General features: G+C 45.4%; 1 protein-coding gene across 4 annotated transcripts in view; it reads left to right on the forward strand.

Annotated features, from left to right (window-relative positions):
• The first annotated feature begins 539 nt into the window (after window positions 1-539).
• LOC118587937 (myelin associated oligodendrocyte basic protein) overlaps window positions 540-13,563 on the forward strand; it is a 33,353-nt gene continuing 20,329 nt past the window's right edge. The window contains exons 1-2 of one of the 4 annotated variants that reach the window (XM_036194129.1): window positions 540-690; window positions 5,449-5,529. The gene's annotated coding sequence lies outside the window, so the exon portion shown is untranslated. The remainder of the gene's footprint in view (window positions 691-5,448; window positions 5,530-13,563) is intronic. The other 3 variants (XM_036194130.1, XM_036194128.1, XM_036194131.1) reach the window with 3 other exon arrangements.

The following is a 13,563-nucleotide window of genomic DNA, read 5'->3' on the forward strand; positions in this document are numbered from 1 at the left end:
GCTAATTCTGGTCATTAAATTTGGCATAAAAAACCCTGTGTTCAAGGGAAGTCAGGATTATCCACAACAACCAATGGAACCTTGGAAAAGTTTTGTTAATGCATTTTGACATTATGGGAAGGCATAAGCATATCCCTCCATGTCTCCAGCATAGTGGGCTCATGGCCATTCTGTGAGATGAGCAGCCGTGTGGTACGGAGAGATATGGCACATGTGCACAGAGTGGTGAGGAATGAGCCTTGGTGAGGGGGAGGCTTTGTGTGTAGGTGTTGACTATGTGGTGGTGGGATGCGGAGTGAGCATGGGCTGCAGTGTGGATGCGGTGTGCTCGCATGCATGCGTGCTGTGGCTTTAGCTTTTGTTCAGAGTTTTCTTCCACTCTGTTGGCCTTTGTCCCTGTCTTTGTTTGGCCTTTGTTTTCTCTGTTTCACTCTTTGTTTCAACTTTCTTTAGCTTTTGTTTGGTCGTTCTTTAGCCTTTTGTTTAGACTTTGTGTGGCCTTTGTACCATCTTTGTGTGGCTTTTGTTGTAAAGTACGTCTTGGCTGAGGACCTATCAAAAACACTTTCTGTAACGAAAACCCCGGCATATAACCTCTCCCTATATATTCTGCATGTGTTGAGGTAGCGCAGTTCCACAAGGGCCTGGTATCTGCAGGAATCTGTTTCACGCAGCAGCCACTACCTGCAGGTAAGAGGGCGCTCTCGGCAAGGGCATACATTCCCACGGGTCGCAGGGGAAGCCTGCCACAATGGCAGTGGGGGTTGGGAGGTTGTAAAAGAATGGAGCTAGCCCAAGAGAGAAAGAACAGTCCTTTACTCTGACCTGGGCAAAGGGGCCTCAGACATGTCCCTGTTGGTATCTGGGCTTGCCTGTCTGGGGAAAATGCTTGTATTTTCTTGGTTTTACAGCTTTGCTGCTGGAGAGAGACCAATGGTGCTGTTGGTGTTTCCCCAACCCTATTTCTTCTTTTATTTATCATCATGGCTTAAAAACGAGTTGTTGTGCCCCCCTCCCCCAGGATTTATGTACAGTTGCTGGCTAACGGGAAGAGAGACATTGTCCTGGTCATGTAACCAGGTAACACTGGTTAGTTGCCATGTTCCTGTAAAGAACCCTAATGAAACTCACAGGATTTTACCCCGCCCCCAGGGACGAGAAAGCCAAAGCAGAAGGGGAGGCTAGTTGGGAAGAGGGAGGGGATTCCGCAGTGGAAGGAGACGGGGGAGGGTGGAGATGGCATAGATATGACTGAAATAATAATGTACATGTATAAAAATGATGTGACAAAGCCCACGGTTATGTACAATAAACATATGCCAACAAAAACATTTAAAAAGGAGTGGATGGAGTTAAAGTTAAAGAAATATAAGTGAGTGTGCCTTCTTAGGCACACAGCTGGGTTTGTAAGTTGGGGTGTGCAGCAGTGAGATGTAACTGGACTGGTGATAATGCTCTGTCTCATTCAAAATCTCTCGGAAGTCATGCGAGTCTTCAGTCTCTGGCTGAGGAAAACAGTGGAAGAAAGATTTGGGCCAGGGGAATAAAGCAATGAACTTGGCTATAATATTAGGAGAAAAATGGAGAAAAGGTTTCGATGCTGTGTGAACAGCACAGGTAGGCAGGGAATGCGCTAAAGCCAGGTGCACAGATCTGCTGTTTGGGAAATAGTTAGGATGCAGGGGATTGCTGGTGAGTAGATCTCAAAATTGCTTCAGATCTACAGAAAAGTTGCAAACAGTATGAAGAATTCCAGCTGTGCCTAGTTCATGCAAATGCTAACACTCTCCACATTTTCCTGATTACTCTTTCTGTATGTGCAAACACCTGCGTCTTACCCCTCCCCCCAGCCATTGAGATGAAGTGCACACATCATTGATGTCAGGAAACTAACAGGAAGCATACTAATCTGCTGTATAATCTCGAGTCCTACCTCTCGCCCCCACCCCGAACCCCCCCAGCTCACTGATGCCTTTAGCAGCCTGTCCAGGCTCACACTTTGCTTTTGGTTGTCTTGTCTGTTCAGATTCCTTTAACCTGCAAATGTACCTAGGACAGCCATTCTCTGACTATCTTGTTTATTGTTGTTGTTGTTGATGTGTGTGTGTGTGTGTGTGTGTGTGTGTGTGTGTGTGTGTGTATTATGAATGAATGCCTAGGTAGACTCATGTGTGAGTATGTAGAGGTTAGAAGCCAATGTCATGTGATCTCCTCTATCACTCTCCACCTTAGTTTTTGAGACAGGTTCCCTCACTGAGCCTGGTTAGTTGACCTAGACAGGTTTGCTGGAAGCTCCAGGGATGTGCCTGTCTCTACTCCAGTGCTAAGGTTACAAATGTACAGTGCCCATGAATGGTTGTTATGTGGGTGCTGGGGATCTGAACTCAAGTCCTGCATAGCAACTTCGTTACCCACTGAGCCATCTCCTCAGTTAGGACATTGGCAGCTTTGAGGCTGTTGTCAAATGTCCTTCAGTGTTTGGTCTGAACGAAGCTGAGAGGAAGCAGCTTTTGATAGTTATATTGGCTGATGCTATGACCAGGCTCCTGACCAGTCAAGACACTTTCTCTCATGGTTCCAGCACTTCCACTCAACACAGATGTTACCCTCACTGGGAAAGCATGGCATTAGGGACTGTGACTGCTGTATCTAAAGAGTCACCTGTGGTTTGATGAGTTTTATGCTTAAAGGTTTGTGGGACTGGGAACGCAGCTCAGTTAGTGCCTGTCAAGCATGCACAGCACCCCAGGTTCAATTACTAACACTGGATGAACTGTATAGTTGTGGTGACACATACCTACAATCCCAGGACTCAGGAGGATCGGAAGTTCAAGCTCATCTGCAGCTATACAGAGAACTGGAGAACAGGCTGCCTCCAAACAGACAGGCAGACAGATAGACAGATTATGTATTCCTATAATGAATCACTCAGGGGTATTAAATGAAGGTGTTAGACCCCTCCTTTTTTTCAGTTGAAACAATTGAGGATCAGGGTAGAGAGGGCTTAGGAGGCAGGGGATCTGCCCTGATGATCTAGAATTCTGCTGGGCTGGGACTGGACTAGGGTGAACTGATGATGTAAACTTTTAATCCAAGCTCCACTGAAGAGTGGCTAGGATTTTAAGGGAATACCTAAGATCTCCATACATGGAAATTATAAGAAACTCATAAATGTTTGCAGCTGAATTGCCCTTTGATATAAATGAATGCCATAGTTCTATGTCCTTGAGTTTAGTGGATTTGAGACCAAGCATCTGTCCCAACACCCATGCCCAGCACAGACCTCTTCCTTGATGGGAATTAAAACCTCAAGATGTTTCTAAGACCAGTTAGGTCTTCTTACTCTCAAAACCTGTGAGGCAGAATATACACACATCTCCCAGAAAGAGGCCACCTGTGATCACAATGGCCACACCACCCTGTGATCACACCTGACCACAATGAATAAATCCTTTCCTGCTTTTCACTGACTAGTCTCTTTAACTGACCTGTGAGGACAGAAGACCAAACATAGCTTGTGTGAGTTGCCAGGGTCCAGCTCTGATAACAGCTTTAGGTATCCTGATTGCTGTGTTAAGGCCATAGATGTTACCACGTGGCTTGGTAAAGGCTTTTATTTTGTGTTTTGATTTCATGTGTATGGGTGTTTTGCCTGCATGTATGTATGCATACCATATGTATGCCTGATGTCTATGGAGGTCAGGAGAGGATCTTGAGTCCCTGGATCTGGAGTAAGGATGATTTTGAATGACAGTGTGGTTGCTGGAGACCAAACCCACACCTCTGCTAGAGCAGACAGTGCTCTTAGTTGCTGAGCTATTTCTACAACCGCGAATAAAGTGTTTTATAATTAATTATACATTCCCATGATGAGCCATCTTGGTGTGGAAAAGTGACATGAAGTCCCATTTTTTCAGTCAAAAGAATTTTAGACCAGGATATGCAAGTCTGAGAGGCCAGGAAAGTCTTGTGCTTGAGAGTTAGTCTGCTTCTCACAATGTAGAAGTTGGCTGGGCCAGGTCCCTTGGCTTAGACCATATCAGCTGGGCTCTGAGAGTGACTCCTTCTGCTGGCTGTGCAGCTTACCCTGACTCCTGCTGTTCCTGTGACCCTTTCTGCAGCATCTATGCACAGAGTGACCATGGAACCAGCCTGCTTAAAAACGAATCTGGATTTTGCCACTATTCTGATAGGAGGAAGCCAAGGAATGACAGACAGACAGACTTGTTACTTGTAGTTCCCAGGAGCATCTGCACCTTGAGGCCTCAAGGGAGGCACTACCTTCCTGAGGGACAAATGAAAACCAGGTGTCAGAGCCTGTATTTATCTTGTTATTAATATTGTTCTTATCACTATCATTATTATTGTTGTTGTTGTTCTTGACCTTCCTGGGGGCCCAAGTTCACTGAAAAAACAGACTATATCACTTCCCCTTATAACCCACATCTCTACACAATGAATTAGTCCTTCCATAAGGCAACAACAGTCTCACAAGTGAATAACCCACTAAATCACGGATTTTGAGTGAGTTGGGAACTTCAGAACCACAGTGCCTTCCCAACACTGAGGATAAGCAGAAGTGGTTTTCCTTTATACCTCAGTTTACCTGCTACCACATGGAGCTTTTCGTTGGCATCCAGGTTCCCAGTAGTCATACCTGGAATAGTCTTGGCACCACCAATACTCTTGATTAACTGATGTTAACCAGTCACCGATGTGTAGTTAACTTAGTGTTAAAACTTGATGTCATAAAGAATTCTGGGGCTATAGTATGCATGTGGCCACACACAAAATAATTTTTAAAAATGTGAACAGATAATTTAAAGAATTCTGAATTAACTGGAAGTCTACATTCAGGCATTCTTCCTGTTGGTTTTTTAGTTTTGATTTTTTTTAAAGCTTGTGGCATGTTTCATTTTCCATTCATTCACCCATTCAATTAACAAATATCTGTTGGAAGTCCCCGGGGCCAACACTGAGCTAGCACATGGAGATCCAAGTGTGCCCCGAGCTCAGGCTTCACATTTTAGTGATAACAGTCTAAGAACCACATGGGAACGATATTAAATGTGGAGGAGAAAAGACACCTGGAAAGGTGTAAAAAGGAACGTCCTAACAGTTCCAGGAAGTTCTTCCCTGATGAAGAGGCCTCTGGCCACATCAGGCCCTCACAACAGCTGCCTTATCAAATGAGCTGTCTTCCCAGTCCTGACTTAAGGCTTTTTACTTAAGTTAACGGCTGGGTGTCATTTTTCCCCCATAGTGATAAGACAGTACACAGCATGAGATTTATCCTTCCTTCATCCCCAGACTTTCAGACAGTGTCCAGATCCATCACACTCCTTTTTAGGACTGGGAGAGCAAGCCTCCATGTGAAACACACTTGACTGAATTGCAGCCAAGTCTAGCACGCTAACTGACCAGTGTGTGCTACCACCTCATTCCTAGGGGCAACGACGAACCAAATGAGAATAAAGACAAGCTGGGAACAGAGTCCAGGCTACCAGATGCATGCGGATGAAAAAACAGGTATGGGTCTGCATCTAAGTGGTCACATAAATGACTGCAGCTATTCCGAATGTCACAGAAGCATGTAAATCAGCAAGAGATTGAGTAAAGGCACCGTCCATAGGCACTCTCTCTTATTCCTCCCTCCACCCTTCCCTCCCTCCCTTCTTCCCTTCCTTTCTCTTGAGATAAGGTCTCACTATGAAGCCCTTGCTAGCCTGGAACTCCATATGTAGACCAGGCTGGCCTCTAACTCACAGAAATTCACCTGCCTCTGTCTGGGAGCTGGGATTACAGCTGTGAGCCATCATGCCCAGCAGCTTAAACACTTTTTATAGTTTGTCAGTTATCCTCTGGTATTCTAGGTCTGGAGAACAGAAGTATGAAAACTAATTCTCTGTGTTAGAGAAAGCGTAACCCAAGCTACCATGTGTCCACTTACACTCCCCTGTACCACACACACACAATAGCCGTTCAATGGAAAAAGAGTGTGCTCTCTCAGACCGTGAACTTTACTCAGGGGCTCCCTCTGTGTCTCGGTCTGACTGGGTCTTGCCAGTCCTGTTGGAAGGAAGTTTCCTTGTCTCTCCCATGGGGCTATTTTGTACTTCACATCCCTCCAGCTTCAAGAATGAGGTCACTATCATCCTTTCCTTTATAGCTTCTTCCCTCTGCAGGGAAACCATCATTCAAGCTTGTGCTCTATCCCCAGGGCCAGTGTGTGTGTGTGTGTGTGTGTGTCCGTCCGCAGCTGGCTTCTCATTCACCCTTCTCCACTGATGGTTTTTAAATAGAATTTCCCTCTCTCTTTCTGCTCCAACTCCATCCAAGGATTCAGCACTCCAGTGTGTCATCCACCCTGTCTCATGCGTCCGTCGCCGCGCTCATTGCCAGTACTGCACCACATCAACAACTGTGCAAGCGGCTGGCTCACTTGCAGTCTTCCTTCCTTACAAATGGTTCTGCTAAGTATCTCTCACAATCTTTCTTTCTTTCTTTTGGTTTTTCGAGACAGGGTTTCTCTGTGTAGCTTTGTGCCTTTCCTGGAACTTACTCTGTAGCCCAGGCTGGCCTCGAACTCACAGAGATCTGCCTGTCTCTGCCTCCAGAGTGCTGGGATTAAAGGCGTGCGCCACCACCGCCTGGCACAATCATTCTTTCTAAGGCGTTTCTAGTCTACATGGTGCTTACTCCTCTGTCTGTCTGTGAGTCCATACATCTGTCCATCAATCCCTCTTTTTCTAGCTTGTTTTTGTTGTTATTGTCATTTGACAGATTCTAAATTCCATCATTGCAGTCTTGCAAATTCCCTGACAAATCTCAGCTCAGACATCCTGCTACTGAGAACAGCTGGGTGTAAGCGCAATGGAGCAGGTTGGGAGCACTTCAGGCTTGTGGTCAAGACCTGGAAAGCTGCTGATGGCCTGCTGTCCACATTGCTGCAAGATCTCCTTTGCCTCTTTATCCTCAAATCTTCCCCTTTCTTGTTCTCAGCTGATACCCTGGCTTCCCATTTCACCGGACAAATGGATGTGAGTGGATCAGAATTTCATCTGGCCCCATTATCCTTCCTCATTTCTTTGAAAAGTGTGTTTGCATGCATGTACTTACTGCAGAGGCCAGAAGAGGGCACTAGGTCCCCAGGAGGTGAAGTTACAGGAGGTTGTGAGTCACCCAGTGTGGGTGCTGGGAACTGAACTCTGGTCATCTCAGAGCAGCAAGAGCTTTGATCTGAGTCATTACCTTCGGTCTCCCCCCACTTTTTTTTTAAAACAAAGATCATGCATTCAGCCCACCCTTCCCATGTGCTCTATGTTTTCACACCTCAAGTTTTCCCTCAGGAATATTGTTAGCTTTTTTTCTGATTGTTTTACCTACTTCCTCTCTGTAGATGTTTTGGACAAACACATTTGCATGTTCTCACCTCTCTCATTATGCTAACTAAACTAATCAACATGCCAACACTCACCCAGACATCAGCACCTCCCCCCAAAGCCCCTGTAAACCGCACACCCTCCAGGAACCACATTCTGTTCCCTCCATTCTCCAACTTCTCTCCTGTTTTACTTATTTTTTCTCTGTCCAAATCCTTAGCTGAAATTCCCTCCACAAACCCTCAGATCTCGCTTCTATCTCAACCACTCCAGGGGACGACTCTTGCTGTGGTCACCATCATTTCTGTGCTCTTTAGAGTAAGCTGCCCTTGGAATTATCCAAGACACGTGACCGTCTGAAGCCCTTCTTCCCTCTGGCTGCCATGGTCTCACAGCTCTGAGACCCCACCTCCAAATCTTGGCTTTTCTATTCATCCTCACCTCGCCTGAAAACATGGAGTGCCCTGAGGCTCAGGCAGAGCCTGTGTTAGTTGTTTTTCGCAAAGCTGTGACAACACACTTGACAAAATCGACTCAGGGAGAATGGTTTGTTCCAGCTCACAGTTTGAGTGTGCAGTCCACCATGGCGGGAGGCGTGGCGGCACGAGTGTGACCAGCTGGTCACATCACCATGGCAATGGGAAGCAGAGAGAGATGACTGTTGTCGTTCAACCTGCTTTTTTTTTTTAAATTTTTTAATTTTTAATTTTATTAATTTGAGTTGCCAGTCCAGGGAATGATGCCCACATTCAGGGTGGACCTCCTCTCCTTAGTTAAACCTCACTGGAAATACTGGACATGCCCGTGAGCATGTCCCCAATCAAGAGTGACCATCACATAGTCTTGTCTCTTTCCACATTTAGCCACCCATGTGACTGTTGTTTTTTTGAGCCAGGGTTTCTCTGTGTAGCTTTGGAACCTATCCTGGAACTCACTGTGTAGACCAGGCTGGCTTCAAACTCACAGAAATCCGCCTGTCTCTGCCTTCTGAGTGCTGGGATTAAAGGCGTGTGCCACCACTGCCATATACCCAGGATGATATAATTATCTGTTCACTTTAAATCCCAATGGAGATTCCAGTGTCTAGGGGCTGGAGAGTCAGCTCAACATTTAAGAGCACTGGCTGCTCTTGCAGAGGACCCAGGTTTGGGTCCCAGTACCCATATGGCAGCTCACAACCACCTGTAATTCCAGTTCTAGGAGATCTGACACCCTCTTCTGGCCACAGGCACTGTGTACACATGGAGCATACACACACACACACACACACACACACACACACACACGCACACACACGCACGCACACGCACACACACACACACAAATAGACAAAACATATATACACATAAAATAAAAATAAATCTCAAAAATATTTGTGTCCATAGATGATAACACATTGTATAATTTTAGTTTTAAAATGGTGTATTACTTATGTAACATTTAGATTACCATACCTCTTGTTTATTTTGCTCCATTGTAGTAACTAATGTTCACACCTAAAATTTGCCTCATGTGTTATCTATGTGCTTGAGATGTCAAACTTGGGTTACAGATGTTCCTCCTCTTAGAGTTGCTATGAGCAGAGAGACTTTGCTTATCAAGAAGTAACTCTTGGAAGATCTAGCAGCTAGAGGAAGAGGACTCCAGGGGCCAGCCATCCAGCTACACAGCCAGTCAAGGAGTAAGAGTAAGATTTACAGAAGTTAGAGAACAGGAAAAGCCCAGAGACAGGGTTTCTCTTATGTAACTGCCTAAAACTGCTTTGAAGACTGGGATGGCCTGGAACACACAGAGATCCGCCTGCCTCATCCTCCTGAAGGCTGGTAAGATGGCTCAACAGGCAGAGGCTCTTGCTGAAAGCTGGAAGACCTGAGTTCTAACCACAAGACCCACTGGGCAGATGGAGAGAGCTGACTCCTGAAAGGAGGTCATTCTCTGACATCCACACTTGAACCAGGGCACGTGCACACCACCAATAAATAAACAGAGTGTCATTAACAACAACAACAAAAACAAAAACAAAAAAAGAAGTAACTCTTGCTAGGAGGCTGTGGGGCATGCCTTTAATTCCAGCATCTGGGAGGCAGAGCCAAGCGGATCTCTGTGAGTTTGAGGCCAGCCTGGTCTACAGAGCGAGATCCAGGACAGTCACCAAAACTCCACAGAGAAACCCTGCCTCAAAAAACCAAAAAACCAAAACAACAGAAGAAGAAGGAGGAGGAGGAGGAGGAGGAGGAGGAGGAGGAGGAGGAGGAGGAGGAGAAGGAGAAGAAGGGGAAGGAGGGGAAGGAGGAGGAGGAGGGGAGGAAGAAGAAGAAGGAGGAGGAGGAGAAGAAGGGGAAGGAGGGGAAGGAGGGGAAGGAGGGGAAGGAGGAGGAGGAGGAGGAGGAGGAGGAGGAGGAGGAGGAGGAGAAAGAAATTCTTGCATAGCCTGTGAGACAGTCATCTGTGGAGCAGCCCACACTCAGTTGTCTTTGTTGCCTAAAACAAAGCAATACAACAAGACATTTAACATGGCTTTGTTTGTGTTCCCAATGGGCGACTGCCTCCAGGATAACTGGAACCCTTTTATTCTGTTGTGTTTTGCATAGTCTCCAAATCCCTGATGGATTTGGCCTCTTGTGGCTATCTGCGGAAAGACTCCTAATTCAAAATAAATGCTTTTATCATCGTCCATTACCTGGTGCTGACCTGTTGCCAATGACCAGCTGTCCAGTTTTCATTGTATTAATGTGCAACACACTCATCATCAAGGGGACACATGGAAAAAATAACATCCCTGGAGGACACGAATTCATAGCCTTCCGGCTGGAGTTGGCTTCCTTCTCTTTTCCATTTTGGTTGCTGTGGATGATGAACACAGAAGCTGCAGTGTTTACAGTGTAAATCTACACTCAGAGGGAAGCATTAGCCTCCGGCCCAAGAGAAGATTAGTGAGCGTTAGGAGCTGCTAATGTTCTCTAAGGGAGCTGGTGGATTTATTCTGCCCGGTGATCATTGTTTTCACAGTGGAGACACTGGATGTGCACCGGCATGTGCATGCATTCCTTCCTTACAAGGAGTCAGGGCTCTTTGACAACCCAAGGATCACTGGTCTAAGTGTCAATAGCAGTCAGTACACTGGCCTGTGCTCCTCCCCAGCACCTCTCATGGGCTGCCCTCTCCTCTCCTCTGCTGATGTCACTTTTTCCTTTTCTGTGGGCCCATCGGTATGGATGTGAGCTGATATTTCCTAGCTGTTAATTCTTTTTCTTTGAGTACTACAGAGTCAAGCCTATCTGTAGATAACTACCAACCAAGCCAGGAAGATGGGTTAGCAGGTGAAGGCACTTGCTGCTAAGCGCCACAGCCTGAGTGTGATCCCTGGGACACATGTAAGCTGGAGGTAGAGAATCAAGTTTGGTAAATTGTCCTCTGACCTTCACATGCACCCTCATGTGCACACCTCTGACCTTGTAGCTTTAAGTCATTACATGACTAAAGGCAATGGGTTCATATCTTGGTGAATGCAATGTCATAATAAGCCCAACCGAGGCACGAAAGAATGGAGGAAGATTTCTTACCAGCCACAGGCAAGGAGAGTTCTGGAGTCATGTCCAAAGCCATGTTGTCCTTGAACAAAGGAAGCCTGAGATTTTATTCAGGGAGACTACAGATCACACTGGGAGGGCCCATTGCTGGGCATGCTCAGTTAAGGAGCACATTCATGAGCATCATGGGCTAAGGAGTTTATTCCTGAGCATGCTCAGTTAAGGAGTACCCTCTTAAGGATGCTCAGGTTAAGGCCATGGAGCACATGTTTAAAGATTAAAGGGATAAATAGGAATAGAGCTAAGCATGATCTGCATGCACCATGAACCATCATGATTTGGCTGAAAATAAGTGAAGGTTGCTTTGAAGGTGTGTTGATGTGGGGGTCACTGCTGAGGGTGCCTGCCTCCCTTAGTGGGTGACAACACCACAGAGTGAATTTTCGTTGTTCCCCACGAAGCAGTCTGTGTGATTTGTCTTCTTCCTTCTCCTCCCATTTCTCTCCCTGCTCTTCTTGTTTCCTGTGTAAGGATGAATATCGTGTCAGAGTTAAGAATCCACTCTAGTCCACCTTCACGTTCCCCAATTCTCTGCCTTCTCCCATTTGCAAAGTAGAGTGACTGTGATGTCATGAGGGCAAAGAAAGTTAAATACACAAAGCACCAGCAGTGCCGGCTCATACTCCACACCACGTGTTTACTGCCTCCTCTCCAGATCTTTGTCTGAGACATTTGGTCACGTCATACTCAGTCAAGGGCACAGAGCATTGGTTAATTCATGTCTGCTTGTGTCCGGCTCACCTTTTCCGTTTTCTTTCTTTCTTTTTTCCTTTCCTTTCTTTCTTATTTTGGATACATGCCTCAGCCAGTGGGGTCTTTAATGGGGACCTGAAGGGAGGGCCGGTGAATGAGAGGGACAAGAGACACAAAGAATGACAAGACAGGATGTCTGATCAAGCTCCAAGATTTTATTTTCTTCTTAAGGCATATATAGGCAGGAGCAAAGTGGGGTGCAAGCAGGGAGGGGACTTTAATCATGGGTTGTTCAGCTAGCAGGGAATGTTGCTCTGGGGGTTATCTATCTACTCTTGCCTAACTGCCTAATAGCCTAACTGCAGCTTGGTCACCTGATCTCTGAGAAGAGGTTCTGGTATTTGTGAGAAGAGGTTCTGGTGCTATGGAGACTTAAGCAAGGTCTATAGGAGAGAAGCCCAAATATGGCGGCATGTGTGTCAAGGGCCACTTAGGCTTATGGCTCCCGTCAGAGATAGGTTCTCACTCTATAGCTCTGGCTGTCCAGGAACTTACTATGTAGACTAGGCTAGCTTCCAACTCAGAGAGATCCGCCTGCTTCTGCCTCTTGAGTCTGGGATTAAAGGTGTGGGCCACCACTGCCAGACACTTTTTCCTTTCTTATACAGACCATGATCTCCTGCCTAGAGAGTGTGTGGCCCACAGCCACATAGGTGGGTCTTTCCACATTAATTAATATAATCAAGATAATCCTCCAGACATGCTCTTATGTTCAACAAGATCCAGGAAACCCCTCACTGAGACTCTTTTCAGTGTTTCTAGATTGAATTAAATCGATAGCTAAAATTAACCATCAAACTACCCACTGATCATTTTAAACAATCTCTCTGTTATAGATAATGCCACTGTACATGTGGGGATCTGCCTCTGAATCTCAATTCTGTTTCATTGATCTACGTCTTTTCCCAAACTAATATGTGGTTAGTGAACTTCATAGTGAGTGATGATATTGGTATGGCATGGGTTTCTTATTCAATATGTGTCTCTGTGTGTATATGTCTGTACTTCAGCTAGTGTAGTTCATAGTGAGGCTTATATTTGGTATGACATGGATTTCTTATTCAAAACTATCTCAATTATCCTTGGGTCTTCATGCTTTCAGAAGGACTATGGGATGGCCTTGTCAGTTACATGCAAATCTGATATTGATCAGAATTACATTAACCATGTAGATTTACCTGGTAAGCATATTATTGTATTAAATATTTCCTTTTAAGCCTTCAAAAAATTTTTAGTTTAAAAATGTTTATTTTATATGTTTGTGTGAGTACCTGTGTGTATGCAGGTTGTAAGCTGTGGGTGCTGGGAATTGAACCCACATACTTTGTAAAAAAAGCAGGTGTGTCTTTAATTGCTGAGCCATCTCTCCATTCCTGATTGTGTACATTTCTTAAGGAAAGTTCTTTATTTCTATTGTCTGATATATTTATACCTGAGATGTCCAGTGATCTTGTGGTCAGCATGAATAGCATCTTTTATTTTATATTTTATGTGTTATGTGATATAATATATAATATATTGCCAATTGTAGCACAAATCTTAAAAGTTCTTATCAACCTGGAGCCAGGTATTGGGGTGAATGCTGGAAGATCAGAGAAGCAGAACAAGCCACAGCTTCCTTACTTAGCCAGTTCCTTGGCGGATCCTGTTTCCTCAGGCTGGAAGCCTCTGAGTTCTCATCCAAATAGTTCTCAGCTGAATTGCTGCTCAAAAGCCTCAAAGCTTAACCAGCATCTAGTTCCTCATCCTCAAGCCTTATATACCTTTCTGCTTTCTACCATCACTTCCTGGGATTAAAGGCTCTTGTTACCATGGCTGGCTTTTCCAGTGTGGCCTTG

Source organism: Onychomys torridus, chromosome 7 (genome assembly GCF_903995425.1).
Source record: "Onychomys torridus chromosome 7, mOncTor1.1, whole genome shotgun sequence".
NCBI classification, from domain to species: Eukaryota; Metazoa; Chordata; class Mammalia; order Rodentia; family Cricetidae; genus Onychomys; species Onychomys torridus.